The 15,649-nt window shown below is 38.5% G+C and overlaps 1 long non-coding RNA gene across 7 annotated transcripts in view; it reads left to right on the top strand.

Annotated features, from left to right (window-relative positions):
• Positions 1-15,649, top strand: part of LOC149122308 (uncharacterized) — a 291,013-nt gene that overhangs the window by 96,062 nt on the left and 179,302 nt on the right. For 5 of the 7 annotated variants that reach the window (XR_016220633.1, XR_016220635.1, XR_016220636.1 and 2 more), the window contains exon 3: positions 6,994-7,074. The exons of the other annotated variants lie outside the window; for them this stretch is intronic. This is a non-coding gene — a long non-coding RNA (uncharacterized LOC149122308). The remainder of the gene's footprint in view (positions 1-6,993; positions 7,075-15,649) is intronic. 7 annotated transcript variants of the gene reach the window in all.

Below are 15,649 nucleotides of genomic sequence, written 5' to 3'. Positions count from 1 at the left end.
CATAAAAATATCCAAGAGAATTTTTCAGTACTTTTTTCTCCACTGAAGTTGAGTAATATTTTTATTGACAATTTAAAAAATCCCAAATCATCAACCACAAGTTCAGCACCAAGTGATTTATATAACCTTTGAAGCTGAATGTTATTATTATTCATAAATATGTAGTACCATAGACCTATCAACTTAGGCTTTAATAAAGTGCAAGATATTTCAGATTTTGAAATGAACTAGATAATAGAAATGTGTTGAAACATTATTCTTTGAAACCTGGAATAGCCGTTAAATAAGTCACAGAATCATAAATATTTGTATCAAACCTAGTGATTAAAATTTTAGATTATTTCCAGTCCTTTAAAATGAAGTACTGGTTTTAAAAAAAGGAACACCAAATTTCTGTATTCTCTATAAATTTTGTGGATTTCAGTTTAATTTATAGCATTTGTTGATCAGAAGCTATTGATACACAGCTCATGGTCCAACTGATTAAGAAAGCAATGGGGTTGTATATTCCACCATTAAAACATGGTTACTTTCTTGAGTTCTAGCAAACATCACTAAAATCAAAGTACCTCAGAAACTCATACTAAGAAACTGTAATCTCTTGTCAATCATGAGGTGCTGAAGGCAAAAGTAGACTCCACTGTAGATGTGACTGTTGGGGTTTGGTTTGTGGAGTGCTAGGTAAAATACTTGGGTTTGAGCCAGTTGAAAATAATTATAATAATATTGAGGACAAAAATATTTTTATGAATTTGCTTTTTAAATATAAACTTCAAATCTTAGACTAATTTTGATTTTACACATAATTCAAAGAGCATACAGAAAATTCCCCCATGTCCTATAGTCAGTTTCTTCTATAATTAACATCTATATTAAAATGGTAAATTTCTTTTAATTAGTTAACCAATATTGATAAGTTGTTAACTATTAAAGTCCTTATTTCTTTCAGATTTCTTTAGCTTTTACTGTATTAATTTTCCATTCCAGAATCCCATGCAAGATAAATTGCATTTAGTTGTTATGTCTCCTTCAGATTTCTTTGGCTGTGATAGTTTCTTAGACTTTAACTGGTTTTGATGATCTTTGCAGTTTTGGGAAGCATGGACAAGGTATTTTGTAAAATGTTCTATTCTACATTAATAAGAATATAATTAAAAATCCTGTTATTAATTATTGGGATTTGCCTGATGATTTCCTTATAAATAGTCCTGGACCATATGATTTCTGGAGGAAGATGATGGAGGCAAAGTGCTGTTTTCTTCAAATCACTTACTGCTGTTGATGTTCAGGTTTCTTCACTCTAAAGTGACATTCTCCCCCCCCCCCCCTTAGTGTTTTCTTTAGAATGATGTCACCATGTGCAATGACATTTAAGGAGGAGGAATTATGCTATACTTCTTTGAAGGTGGCTAACTACATAAATTACTTAAAACTTTTCTGTGGGGAGGATTTGTTTATTCTCCCAGTTTTATTTGTTCATATAAGAATTTATTTAAATCAGTATTTGTGGTATTTATTTTATTCCTTTGTAAATAAATGTATGCTATTTTATTTCTTCTGTTGCTCAAGTTGTTCCAGCACTGGCCATTGTGTGTTTGTGTGTGTGTGCGTGTGTGTATGAGCACCTGGATTTAGCACTACCCTACTGTATGGCACTGTGATTTGCTTCAGGTTCATCTGTGATGTCATTGTTTCTAGGTTCTCTCAGAGAACAGAACAAGGATGTCCCTTTGTATACATTAACTCATGCATACATGTATCTCTACAAATCTCTAAGTGTAAAAATACATATATCATTATTAAATTAAACATGAGATTTGTATTAATGTCTCTGATTACCATTCATTGCCACATAGATCCCTGTAACCTCTTTTCTTTGTCTTCTCACTCAAATGTGAAAAGCCTGGTTCCCATCATCTGCCATCTGCATACTCAATTTTTCAGTTCAAGTATTATACATGGATAACCTTATCAGAATTATTTATTGGTGTCCTTTGTGGGAAAACAGCTTAATCAGTTAGAGTGTTTATATGCAGTTTCTTTTGGGTTTAGTTTTACAAATGTAATTATTTTTTGACCTTGCTTATGTTTCACATTGTTCCTTCCTTAATCAGCAAGGCCATTTTGAATACTTCTAATACAGTTATATTGCTTTGTTCTGATTCTGGAAACACTGGGGCAGGGCTGTTCGATGCTGGATGACCAAGATGAGAATTGATGCAAACAAACAGGTTTGTTCAGGAGGCTAGCAATCCTGGAGAAATACAGCCATCTTGAGTCTCAAAAATGCTTTTTCCAGTCTTGGTAGTAAATAAGAGCACTTTTAAAGGATGAGTTGAGGTTGGGGGAAGATAGGTAAGATAATGGGCTCAGTTGATTGTCAAACAGATTTTCAAGGTAGGTTTGAAACTAGTTTGGTTGTGGCCTCTTTGAGCCGAGACTTGAATGTTGCAGTGGGCAGTTGTGTTCCTGTCAGGTCGGGATTTCAGTCATTTCCCTGGGGTCAGTCCCTGGAATTTTTAATCAAGTATTATTTGTCTGTTGCAATACAATTCTGATTGGTCAAAAGACCAGCAGTGAGCTTTTGTTAATCAAAAAGTAAAAAGAGGAAGAATAATGTATTCATTACACTTACAGTGCCATACATCCATCATGACAATATCATACCAATAATTCTTAAAAAAATCATCAGTACTTACCCCATTCATCTCACCTCACCTCATCTCTCTGACTCCCTGGAAACCCTATAGTTTCGTCATTTTCAGAATGTCATGTAATTGGAATAATACAGTAGTATATACACTTTCTATACTGAATTATTTCACTTAACAATATACATTTAAATTCATCTGTGTTTCTTTAATGCCTTCATAGCTCATTTCTTTTTATCATTGAATAATACACAGAGGCACCAGAGTTTATCTTTTCACCTATTAAAGGACATTTTGTTTGGTTTTACTTTTTGTTGATTATGAGTAAGACTGCTGTAAACATTCATATGCAGGTTTTTGTGTGGAAATATGTTTTTGACTCATTTGGGTAAAATCCTAGGAGTGTGATGACATGGTCATGTGGTAAAGATTGTTTAGCTTTATAAGAACTTATCGAATTTTTTCCCACAGTGGCTGCATTATTTTGCGTTCTCAGAAGTAATGAATATTTCTAATATCCTACATTCTTGTGAGCAATTGATATTGTTATTTAAAAATTAGCCATAATGATAAGTGGTTAATGGTATCATATTTTAGTTTCAATTTTCTCATTATAAATAAAGTTGATTGTCTTTTAAAATTTTTATTAATATAAACAGAAATTTCCATGCATTTCTTTTTTTGTTAATATAAAGAAAGCAGACTTCTTGTATTCATAAGTACAATTCTGATAACCATACTTCCTTCCCTCCCCCACCCCCTTTTTTCTTCCCTTATTTTCATTAATTTTTACAAAGATATAATTTTAATTTACTCTATAATCACAGGCTTAATTCACAACTAACCATAACATTCAACAAGTAAAATGTAGGAAGACCACAGGTCCAAAGGAATATAAAAAAGGGCTAAAAATGACAATCATATCACAGGATTTCCATTTCATTCCTTATTTTTGTATTCAATATTAACTGCCAGAAATAAGAGAAAACATGCTATTTGTCTTTTTGAGACTGGCTTATTTCACTAGGCGTATTGATTTCACGTTGCATCCATTTTGTTGTAGCAGACAGGATTTCATTCTTTTTTAAATTGGTTGTGTAGGATTCCATAGTGTATATATACCATATTTTCTTTATCTAGTTATGGGTTGATGAACATCTGGGTTGATTCCATATCCTAGCTGTTGTGAATTGAGCTGCAATAGACATGAGGATAGAGATAACTCTTTCATATGCTGATTTAATTTGTTTGGGTAAATTCCCAAGAGTGGGGTGATTGAGTTGCATGGTAGATCTATTTTCAAATTTCTGAGGAATCTCCATATTGTCTTCCAGATTATACTAGTTTACATTCCAATCAGCAATTTTAAGGTACCTTTTTCCCTGCATCCTCATCGGCATTTATTTTTTGATTTTTGGATAATAGCCATTCTAACTAGGGTGAGTTGAAACCTCATTGTCGTTTTTATTTGCATTTCCTTGATGACTACTTGATGACTAGTGATTCTGAGCATCTTTTCATGTTTCTGTTGCCCATTTGTATTTCATCCTTTGAAAAATGCCTATTCATGTCCTTTGCCCTTTTCTTAAATGGATTGTTTGTTTTGTTGTTGAATTTCTTGAGCTCTTTATAGACCTGGATAGTAATTTTTTTTTTTTTTTTTTTTTAAACAGGCGGAGTTAGACAGTTAGATAGAGAGCAGAGAGAAAGGTCTTCTTTCCATTGGTTCACCCCACAAATGGCTGCTGTGGCTGGCGCGCTATGCCAATCCAAAGCCAGGGACCAGCTGTTTCCTCCTGGTCTCCCATGCAGGTGCAGGGCCCAAGGACTTGGGCCATCCTCCACTGCACGCCCGGGACACAGCAGAGAGCTGGCCTGGAAGAGGGGCAACCGGGACAGAATCCAGTGCCCCGACCAGGACTAGAACCCAGTATGCCGGCACCGCAGGTGGAGGATTAGCCTGTTGAGCCGTGGTGCCCGCCTAGTTACTTAGGTTTTAAGAATTCTTTTTATATTTTGGCTAAAAGTCCTACTACAGTTATGTTTGCAAATACTGTTTCCAAGTTGATAGCTTTTCTTTTCAATCATTTAGAACTGTCTTCTGCATGGTAGGTTTTTGAAATTTTTTTGTTCTTTTTTTAACTTTTATTTAATAAATATAAATTTCCAAAGTACAACTTTTGGATCATAGCAGCCTTTTCCCCCCATAACCTCCCTCCCACCCACAACCATCCCATCTCCCACTCCCCCTCCCATCCCATTCACATCAAGATTTTGAAATTTTAACACATTCAGTGTTCTTTCTTTCATGGGTGTATGTTTTTGCATCTATAAACTCATCATCAAACCTATATCACATATTTTCTCCAAAAAATTTATACTTTTCATTTTACAACTAGATCTATGATGGATTTTAAGGTATTTTAACTGACACACTGTGGGGAGCAATTCGGACTAGACTAAGTTACTGGAATTAAGACTTATTCTATGCATCTGCTCTCCCACAATATGGCGCTGGGAGAGGAGAAAACAGCTTCTACGCAGCTGCCTCCAGTTCAGCCAATAAACTGTAGGACTTGCTCCTGATTGGAGAGCAGCATACTTGGCGTGTGGGCAGCCGAGTTAGGATTGGCGGAGGAGGACTATAAAGGAGGAGAGAGACGGCATGCATCAGGAACATCTATGGGGAACATCTAAGGGGAACATCTAGCTGAAGGAACACCTGTGCAGCCCCCCAGAGAGAACCAGCCGGCGGTGTGCCGCTCCCCTGCGGAAGTGGGGAATGCGGCCAGGGGGAACTGCCCTTCCACGGAGGTGGAAGGGATAGTAGCCAACCCGGGAAGAACCAGCAGCAAACCCGGGGAGGGCCGAGCAGACGAAAGAACAGCGCAGGGTCCTGTGTCGTTCCTCCACGAAGAGGGGGAGCGACAACACACAAAATTATACATATTTGTGGGGATATTATATGATGTTTCAGTACATGTATATGTTTTATAATGTTCAATAAGGGTAACAAATCTATTTCCTCAAACACTGAACATTTCTTTACTATCAAAGCATTTTCAAAATCTTTTATTCTCAGTTTTTAAGAGAAGTGTCATTTACATTATTATTTTCAGCGATTCATTTTGAATTATTTTTTGTGAAAGTTAGTATTTGCAGAAGGATTTCCACTTAATACAAAACATTTGCTGAAAAGACTATCATTTCTCCATTGAATTGCCTTTGCTCATTCGTCAGTTAATTATATTAGTGCAGATTTTTTATTTGAGTTCTTTGTTATTTTGCATTGATATATGTGTCTATTCTTTAGCCAATACCATGCTGCCTTGATTACTGAAGCTTTATAATTGGTTTGGCAATTGAGTAATATGAGTCTAAATTTTGTTCTTCAGTACTATATTGGCTATTCTAGCTGTTTTGCCTGTCCACATATACTTAGGATTGGTTTATCAACAATAATTAAATAGCTTTTTGATGAAGATTATGTCAAACTTATACCTCGACTTTGAGGTAATTGATTTCTTAACTATATTGGATTTTCCATTTCATGTACATTGGTTCTCTTTACCTTTGTTTAAATGCCTGATTCACTTTATCAGAGTTCTGTATTTTTCTATACTATGGACTCTGGATATATTTTGTTAAATTTGTATCTAGGTGGTTTTTTTTTTTAAGATTTTATTTATTTTTTTCGAGAGGTAGAGTTATAGACAGTGAGAGGAAGAGACAGAGAGAAAGGTCTTCCATCTGCTGGTTCACTCTCAAATGGCTGCAATGGCTGGAACTGTGCCCATCTGAAGCCAGGAGCCAAGAGCTTCTTCTGGGTCTCCCAGGCAGTGCGGGGGCCCAAGCACTTGGGCCATCTTCCACTGCCTTTCTAAGCCATAGCAGAGAGCTGAATTGGAAGAGGGGCAGCTGAGACTAGAACTGGCACCCATAGGGCATGCTGGCACTGCAGGCGGTGGCTTTACTCTCTATGCCATAGCGCTGGCCCCAAGTGAATTTTAATGTGGGATGAAGGCATCTTAACAATTATACTAATGCCCACCCTGATTATTTTGGTAGATACTATTTGGTCTTCAGAAGTTAAATCAGCCTTGTATGCCCAGAATAAATTCAACATTATGGAGACTAAGGAAAGTTTTCAAACTTTATATGCTAAATAATTAAAAACTAAACACTTCTACATTTTTTTTTTAGTAATACCAATGACCCTCCAAATGAAATCAAACCAACCAACTAAAAAACTCAAACAAAATCAATACGTCTCAGTGATAATCTAACTTGGTATTCATGGATAAGAAAACCACAATCCTATGAGTGTTTCTCTTTTTTTCAGGTGACTGAAATTGCCAGGATCTCAAACTGTCTTCTCTACAAGCACCAGATATTTTCAAAGTGAGGAAATGTCATATGACAGGTAAGCAATGAACAGTCAGTGATCTTTTTTTGTTTGTTTGTTTTTTGACAGGCAGAGTGGACAGTGAGAGAGACAGAGACAGAGAGAAAGGTGTTCCTTTACTGTTGTTTCACCCTCCTATGGCCGCTGTGGCCGGCGCGCTGTAGCCGGTGCACAGCACTGATCTGAAGGCAGGAGCCAGGTGCTTCTCCTGGTTTCCCATGCGGGTGCAGGGCCCAAGCACTTGGGCCATCCTCCTCTGCACTCCTGGGCCACAGCAGAGAGCTGGCCTGGAAGAGGGGCAACTGGTATAGAATCTGGCACTCCAACCAGGACTAGAACCGGTGTGCCGGCGCCGCAAGACAGAGGAGGATTAGCCTATTGAGCCGCGGTGCTGGCCCAGTCAGTGATCTTAAAGAGAAAAATTTAGAGGGGGCTAGTATTACTTGAAACTGTGTGGTGTGGTTTTATACTGAATACTATTTATATATACTAAATAATTTATAAAATGATAGCTTTTTCAGGAGAATCCTTTTTTTTTTTTTTTTACTCTGTTGAATCAAAGTTGGGGGTTTAAAAAGACTATCTATGGTTCAGAACTCTAATAAAAAAGTTTTTGCTTTATTGTCAAGAAACTGAAACCAGAGCATTACATAAAACACTCTCCCATCACTATATATATATATATATATATATATACACACACACACACCTGATTCATATGATGAGTGGATAAAATTAAGCTAGACCAGGACATCTACTACTTGTTTAATATGAAGCAGACATCAAGCAGCATAAAGAAATAGTTGGCTGGCGCCGCGGCTCACTAGGCTAATCCTCTGCCTGCGGCGCTGGCACCCCGGGTTCTAGTCCTTGGTGGGGTGCCGGATTCTGTCCCGGTTGCTCCTCTTCCAGTCCAGCTCTCTGCTGTGGCTCAGGAAGGCAGTGGAGGATGGCCCAAGTGCTTGGGCCCTGCACCCGCATGGGAGACCAGGAGGAAGCACCTGGTTCCTGGCTTTGGATTGGTGCAGCATGCTGGCCTCAGCGGCAATTTTGGGAGTGAACCACCAACGGAAGGAAGACCTTTCTCTCTGTCTCTCTCTCTCACTGTCTAACTCTGCCTGTCCAAAAAAAAAAAAAAAAAAAGGCGCTGACAACCATATGTCATGGCCCGTATTCACTTTGTAACCAAGAGTTTCAGGTGCTTGCTTATTTTGACAATGAGAAAGTCCAAGAAGGTTTATCAGAAAACATTTATTTATCTACATCTGGACCAGTTCATTTTTGTGGACTCTAGATCTTAGCGACAGTGAGAAATTTGTTCAGCATCATCATCACAGTTAGACAGAGTTAAGGCTTTCACAGTAGTGAAACATATTGTTTCCACTGAAATAGATGGCCATCTATGCAACTTTGTTTTCTATTTTATTTATTTGAAAGAGTGATGGGAAGAGAGGGAGGGAGGGAGGGAGGGAGGGAGGAAGATTTTTTATTTATGCCTGAATTTTTATAAATTATCTTAGCAAATCTCTCGCCAACAACCTCTCCATTACTTAAGACCACCTGTGAATAATTCCTCTGGGTCATTTTTCCTATTATTTGACAATCAATTCAATAAGTTTAAGGTATTATTCTGTGAATTATGAACATGGTTCACATCATGAAATTGATTGCACCAGAGCTGCTAATGAAAGGTGTATGCTTATAGGCTAATGAAACATGTGTGTTAATACAGGTGTGCTTAGAGAGTTGAGTAGCCATTCTGTAATACAGAAAATCAGGGCTCTAAGGCTGGATGAAGAGTATGCATTTAGGTAAAAGTGGCAGAGTATTGATGTTAAGTCACCTCCTTGTCAGTGCCTGTATTCTTGATTAGGATTGGCTGTGCATTTTCCACAGTTTCTTTAATCATTTTTTTCCTAGAACTTATGTACCAGGAAGCACTTGAAACTTTGCCATAATGGTTGAAGCCAATAAGTAACTTACAGATTTTTTTAAGAATTCCGTATTTCTGTTTGTTAGTTGACCAGGAGCCGTGAAACATCATTACATAAAATACTAAAATTCAGAGATATAATTGGTCCATTAGGAACAGAAAAATATAATTAAATTTGGCTAGATTTCATTCAAATGCAAGATACTTTCATTGTGAATTACCCTGCCCACGTTAAAATTAGGCTGGTATTCAAGGATCAGTTAAAAGAATGTGCCTTTAGGATGGTCAGAGGAGTCAACAGTTATAATACATTTATTTATTTTCTTGTTTGTACTAGGCAGAGAACAGTGTGTTATCACCAATAAATGAATAAATTAAAGTTGCGTTGCCTTGAGAAATTACAGATCACAATGTGCCACAGATTGGGTGTTGAGTAGTAGAGGGAAGAAATACAGAGTGTGATAAGCAAGCAAGAGCAGAGAGAGCACTCAGAATAGACAGGAGCCCAGGACACATTTGTAAAAGCAGTTCACACTGAGGCTGGGTCTTGAAGGGTATTTGGATGTGGTGGGAGAAATAACATCCACTCAAAAATGTCCTATATTAATCCCTGAAACCTATGAATATGTTGTCTTATATGGCTAAAGGTTTTTGTAGAAATGATTGAGTTAAAGGCAATGACATTGGGAAATTATCTGAGTTGGTCCAATTCAGTAGTAAGTGAAAGAGGGAGATATCAAGTCACAAAGGAGAGGTGATGATGAAAGCAAAGGCAGAGTGAAGTTTACAGATGAAAACAGCTGGTAAGAAGGAATGCTGGTAAACTCCAGAAGCAGTAAAGGCAAGAATTGGAGTCTGCCCTGGAGCATTCAGAAAGAATGCAGCTCTACAGACATTTTTCTTTCACCCCTCCTAATGCCCACAACAGCCAGGGCTGGGTCAAGCTAAAATCAGGAGCCAACAACTGAAAAAGAGTCTTCCACGTAGGTGACAGAGACCCGAGTACTTTATCCATCATCTGCTGACTCCCCAGGTATGTATTAGCAGGAAGCTGGAAGTGGGAGCTGAGCTGCAGTTTAAGCCCACGTACTCCAATATGTGTTGCAAGTATCCCAAGTGGTTTCTTAACCGCTGTGCCAAACACCCACTCTAACATCTTGACTTTAGCCCTGTAAGCATCATTTGAAACCTCCTTTCTCCAAAATTGTTACTTTTTACCACAAAATTTGTGGTATGTTGTTTTCTTTACAAGAGTCTTGGCAAGTGAATAACATTAGCTAGTCTCAGTTGGTGGTTAGAAATGAAGGAGGTAAGAGAAATGCCTTAGGAGAGGAAATGGAAACTGGGGTGGACTGAGGTATGTAAGAACATGTCTTGTTTCAAGAACTCAAGGTTTGTAAATGTGTGTACAGTCTCTCTGTGGGAGTATGTTAAAAGCAGTGTTGCATAGCTAGACAAGGTCGCAGCCAGAGAGATGTGCTGAGGTGCTGCACTTGTCCACAAGGCACTGGGAGCCTTTAAGTGGTGAAGTGGCAGAATCATTATATATCTTAGGTGCTTCAATCTGGTGACTGAGGGAGACATAAGACTAGCAGTGGAAGAATCATTTGTGAGCATCTATGAAAGCCAGTTGTGAGTCCGTAGTGATGCATTTTAAAGAATGACTTTAAATGATGTGTAGAAATAGAAGAGCAAGTGTTGGTGGCCACTTGGCTACCGTGAGGACAGAGGTATGATTTTAAATTTTAGAATTTGATGAATGAGCACCATTAGCTAAAGAAGTTGTGAAGTGTTACTGCCCAACATCCACTTACTTGATTTCTGTCTGAAATTTTCTCCCACTCTCAGCTCATGAGGATAACCCTAGGAAGAGTGAGGCCAGGCTACAGCAGAGTAACCCTTGGTTTTCTCTGGTGAATGTGAGTGTTCTGGTTATGGATATGTAGCCTAAACCAGTGTGACTGAGTGTGCCACAGGATTTTGGTAGGGCTTCTCCATCTTTTTTCTGCTTAGATTAGGGCCTGAACTCAAGGGGTATGAGGTATGAGGTACTCAAGGTGTCAGCCAGATGCAGCATAGTGCCTACTATCTGAAGACAAAGTTTTTAAAAAATACAAAGGCACTATCAAAACTGTGACAAAGAGCAAGATCATTCAGACTTGGTATCAGAACTGAAGTTTCTGAGTCCAACAAATCCAATCCTGGACCAATGAATTGCCTTTATTTATTTAAATTTGATTGTAATAGTCTTTCTTACAACCAAAAATAAAAATGTTAGGAAAGTGCATAATTTGCATGAGACATGTGAATTTGTGACTGTATCAAGTTTGTCCTGGGTGCATTCGAGTTGTTTAAAGACAAATTAACCTAAAATGTACATTTCATGAGGTATTCTTTCATAGACAAGAGAGAACTGAAGACTTTTCGAAATGACTGGGAGAAGGGGCATGGGTGTAGAACTGAGAACAGGACACATTCTGAAAAACTTGAACTGTGACACTGTGGAGAAACAATAAAGGAAAGTTTCTCTAATGCTTTAAGTTACTTCATAATCAACTTTGGTGTTATATTTTCATTTGTTAACAGCTGATTTTAAACACACATGCAATAAAACGTTATGTACAATTCTAGTATTTAAATACAGTAGCCTCCCTGTGTGAGTTTCTCAGGCAGTTCAAGCAGTCATTATTTGGTGAAAAATGTTTACTCTTTGGGGAATTCCTAGGCTTTTCTATAGAGCATCACTTTAAAAACTGCCGACCTGTTTCAAATAATTTTAATCTTTTAAAAATTCCATTGCACTTCATAACTATATATAGTACTTCTACGTATTGTAAAGGGAATTCTATGAAAATATTTTGCACAAGAGAACAAAGAGGCAATGATATACAGAAATCAAAAGGGGCCTGTATCTTGTAATATATTTTAGAATGAACTGCTTTCTTGAACTGATAGAACTTGACTTTAATGTATCTCAGGAGATCAACTCTTCCATCCTTCTGCCTCTAGACGGTTGTATTTGCTGTCATTTTTGAAAACTTTAGACAGAGTGACTAAGTTCTTTTCCATTAAAAGGATCAGTAATTAGCATGTTGAAGTCTCCAGCCCCTGAGCCGTTTGGTAATGATGTTCTTTAGCACTGCACTAATTGAAACACCTGGGAAGGAACTCAGGAAGAAGTTGGAATTGTCTGTTCTGTAGTAGAGGATTCATGATTAATTTTCTGGAGTTTTTCGCATAGGTGGGGTTGGTACACTTTGCACTGAATTAAATTAATACAATGATATCCCAAGAATGTTCATTAGCGTATGTCTGGGCCTTGGGATTGTCAATGCAGACTTTATCTTTGTAGGATCCAGGGAAAATGACAACATGACCAGCATGTGGGCAAGGTTCTGGCTCTGCCAACCAGAACACACTTAGTGTATTGTCCAGGAGCTGTTCATAGCACTGGCCCTGGTGTTGGCCATAGCATTGGTATGGGTGTTGGCTCAGATGTTGGCCTGAAGTTTGCTGGGTTCTGGCCATGGTACTTGCACTGGAGCTGATGTTGCTGGCCCTAGTGCTGATCCTGGTGCTGGTTCTGGAGCTGGTCTCAGTACTGGTCACAGAGTTGTCTGCCAAGTAGGGCAGTAACTGAGAGAGAAAAAGGTCAGCACATACATACCCTAATGGAGAGTGTGGTGTTTGCTGTACTTCTGGAAAGAATTAGGACCTTTGAATGCCTTGACAATCTTGTGGATCCCACCCAGAACACTCTAGGTTTCTAGGGTCAATGAGCTAGAGTTCCTAGGATGTTGTATTACCAACATTTACCAAAATGTAAAAGTCAAATATCTTGTTCTTAGTTACACAGCTATAGGAATTCCTGTGAAGAGAGTAACTCAAATCTGGACCTGAAGCCTGTGTCAAAGTCTATTTCTGTCAGATGAGATCTGATATTCCAATAGCAGGGACAGGTTCTTTCTTGGGAGGATAGGCAGCAAGATACTAAAGTTCTATGTGTTGTTTTGAAAAATATGGTTGTGGGAACCTTTGAACCACCTATATTTTTATAAAATGACAATATACCTGAAAAGGGAGACAATCAAATATCATTTTTTTAGAAAACTTTTATTTCATAAATATAAATTTCCTAAGTACAACTTTTGAATTTTAACAGTTTTTTCCCCCATAACCACCCTCCCATCCACAAACCATCCCTTCTCCTTCTTCTTCCATCCCATTCTTCATCTAGATTTATTTTTTTTTACTGACAGAGTGGACAGTAAGAGAGAGAGAGACAGGGAAAGGTCTTCCTTTACCATTGGTTCACCCTCCAATGGCCACTGCTGCCAGCGCGCTGCGGCCGGCACACCACGCTGATCTGAAGGCAGGAGCCAGGTGCTTCTCCTGGTCTCCCATGTGGGTGCAGGGCCCAAGGACTTGGGCCATCCTCCTCTGCACTCCCAGGCCACAGCAGAGAGCTGGCCCGGAAGAGGGGCAACCGGGACAGAATCCGGCGCCCTGACCAGGACTAGAACCCGGTGTGCCAGCGCCACAGGTGGAGGATTAGCCTATTGAGCCACGGTGGCGGCCAAGATTCATTTTCAATTATCTTTATATAGAGAAGATCTACTTAGTATATACTAAGTAAAGATTTCAACAGTTTGCACCCACATAGACACACAAAGTATAAAGTACTGTTTGAAGACTAGTTTTACCATTAATTCTCATAGAACAAACATTAAGGACAAAGATCCTACATGGGGAGTAAGTGCACAGTGACTCCTGTTGTTGATGTAACAATTGACACTCATAATTATAATGTCAGTAATCACCCAAGGCTTCTGTCATGAGCAGCCAAGGCTATGGAAGCCTCTCAAGTTCACAAACTCTGGCCTTGTTTAGAAAAGGCCATAATCAAAGTGGAAGTTCTCTCCTCCCTTCAGAGAAAGGTACCTCTTTCTTCGATGGTCAATTTTTTCCACCCAGATCTCACTCACAGAGATCTTTCATGTAGGACATTTTTTGCCATAGTGTCTGGTTTTCCATGCCTGAAATGCTCTTATGGGCTTTTTAGCCAGATTCAAATGCTTTAAGGGCTGATTCTGAGGCCAGAGTGCTGTTTAGGGCATTTGTCATTCTATGATTCTGCTGTGTGTTCTAGTAGTTTCCCAGATTATACTGGTAGCACTGTTATTATAGTTGCTACAGGCCTGAACACTCTAATCTGAGAATCATTACAACCATTTCTCTACCAAGTGAGTGATCTATTTAAATGGAGGCCTGGAAACTGTGTCTAACAAACCTTCGAAGAAATGCTGATAGAGATAAAGATTGAGGAACGCTGTCTTAGAATGACTAGCTCAGCCTCTGGGACTGAGGACATATCCAACTTTCCCACAAGAGCGGAGTGGTAAGAAACAAACATCTCAGAGGCATTGATACTTAGTTTGAAATTTGGAATGCAACACAGTATGTGTTTATAGAAAGGCGCTTATAATTTTTATACCTTTTTACTTTCTCCAGTCTAATAAAAATCAACTGTTTATTAAATTGTGATCAAAATGACACGTCATTTATTAGAGAATGCTGTAGAACTTCCTGAAACCTTTAGATGTGGTCAAGATTTATTATCGTTACTTAAAATAAGTCTCCTAATAAAAGTGATCATGGAAGCAATTGACTAAGGCCAAATAACTGAATGCCTTTTACTTGTTGCTGTACTGATAGTTAACTAAAGAGAATTAACAACTTTTCTTGGGTGTTTAACTTTAACATAGTTAAATGAAGAATCATGTCAGTGATTGCAGTGAGTTTTTGTATTATGGACAGTTCTGTTTCTCCTATGGGAGGATTTGGTTTTTATATATGTAAAAAATTATTTCACCTATGTTGCAGTTTGTGTTGGCAAGTTTTCAGGTGTCAGGTGGAGAAATAGTAACAGATTTTCACAGCCAGTGACTGGGGCTCTCACTGAAGCTAAGCGTTGCTCACTGTATGCATTATTTGACTTCTTCAATTAATTAGAGAAAATCACTTTGAATTCTAAGATCTTGCCACAGCAACATTCACCTTTTTTTTTTTTTAAAGAATGCCATGGGGATAAAGAGGTGAGGTGCAAACACATTTGCAGACACCCAGATCTGCTCCTCCCACCTTAGGCTGTATTAAGGTTGATACATAATGGGGAATGTTAGAGCAGAGTGAGGACAAGGTGAATCTCCTCTGTTGATTGCATCTTCCCCTATTTCTGCTCTAGGATCTTTCCTGGGTGTTACTTCTTTTATGTGTTGTCTCTTCCTAGATAGCAGATACCATAAACTGAGGGGATGAAAATGACATATATTTATTATTTCAGCTTCAAGGAGAGAGGGGGCCATTGCCACTAATTATCTGGATTCCAGCTCAAGATTTATCTGATTGGAATTAAGGTGTTGGCATAGGGTTCACTGTGAGCCAAGGCTTCATTCCTTCTCCTAGCTCTAAGGTTGTTAAAAAATTGATCTACTTGCAGCTATAGTACTGATGCCACCCACTTTCTTTCTGGGAGTCATTTTCAGTTCCTAAGTTTGCTCCACATTTCCTGACACATAGTCCTCTCAGAGGAACAGTAGGGCAGTTGCAACTTCAAGGTCTGCAGGAAACTGTCTCCCATGCCTCAAAGAGCTGACCTAG

This window comes from Oryctolagus cuniculus, chromosome 14 (genome assembly GCF_051225735.1).
Source record: "Oryctolagus cuniculus isolate XC-2025 breed Fujian yellow rabbit chromosome 14, ASM5122573v1, whole genome shotgun sequence".
In the NCBI taxonomy this organism is placed as follows: domain Eukaryota; kingdom Metazoa; phylum Chordata; class Mammalia; order Lagomorpha; family Leporidae; genus Oryctolagus; species Oryctolagus cuniculus.
The sequence above is the reverse complement of the archived record's forward strand: the minus strand, read 5'-3'. Positions and strand labels throughout refer to the sequence as shown.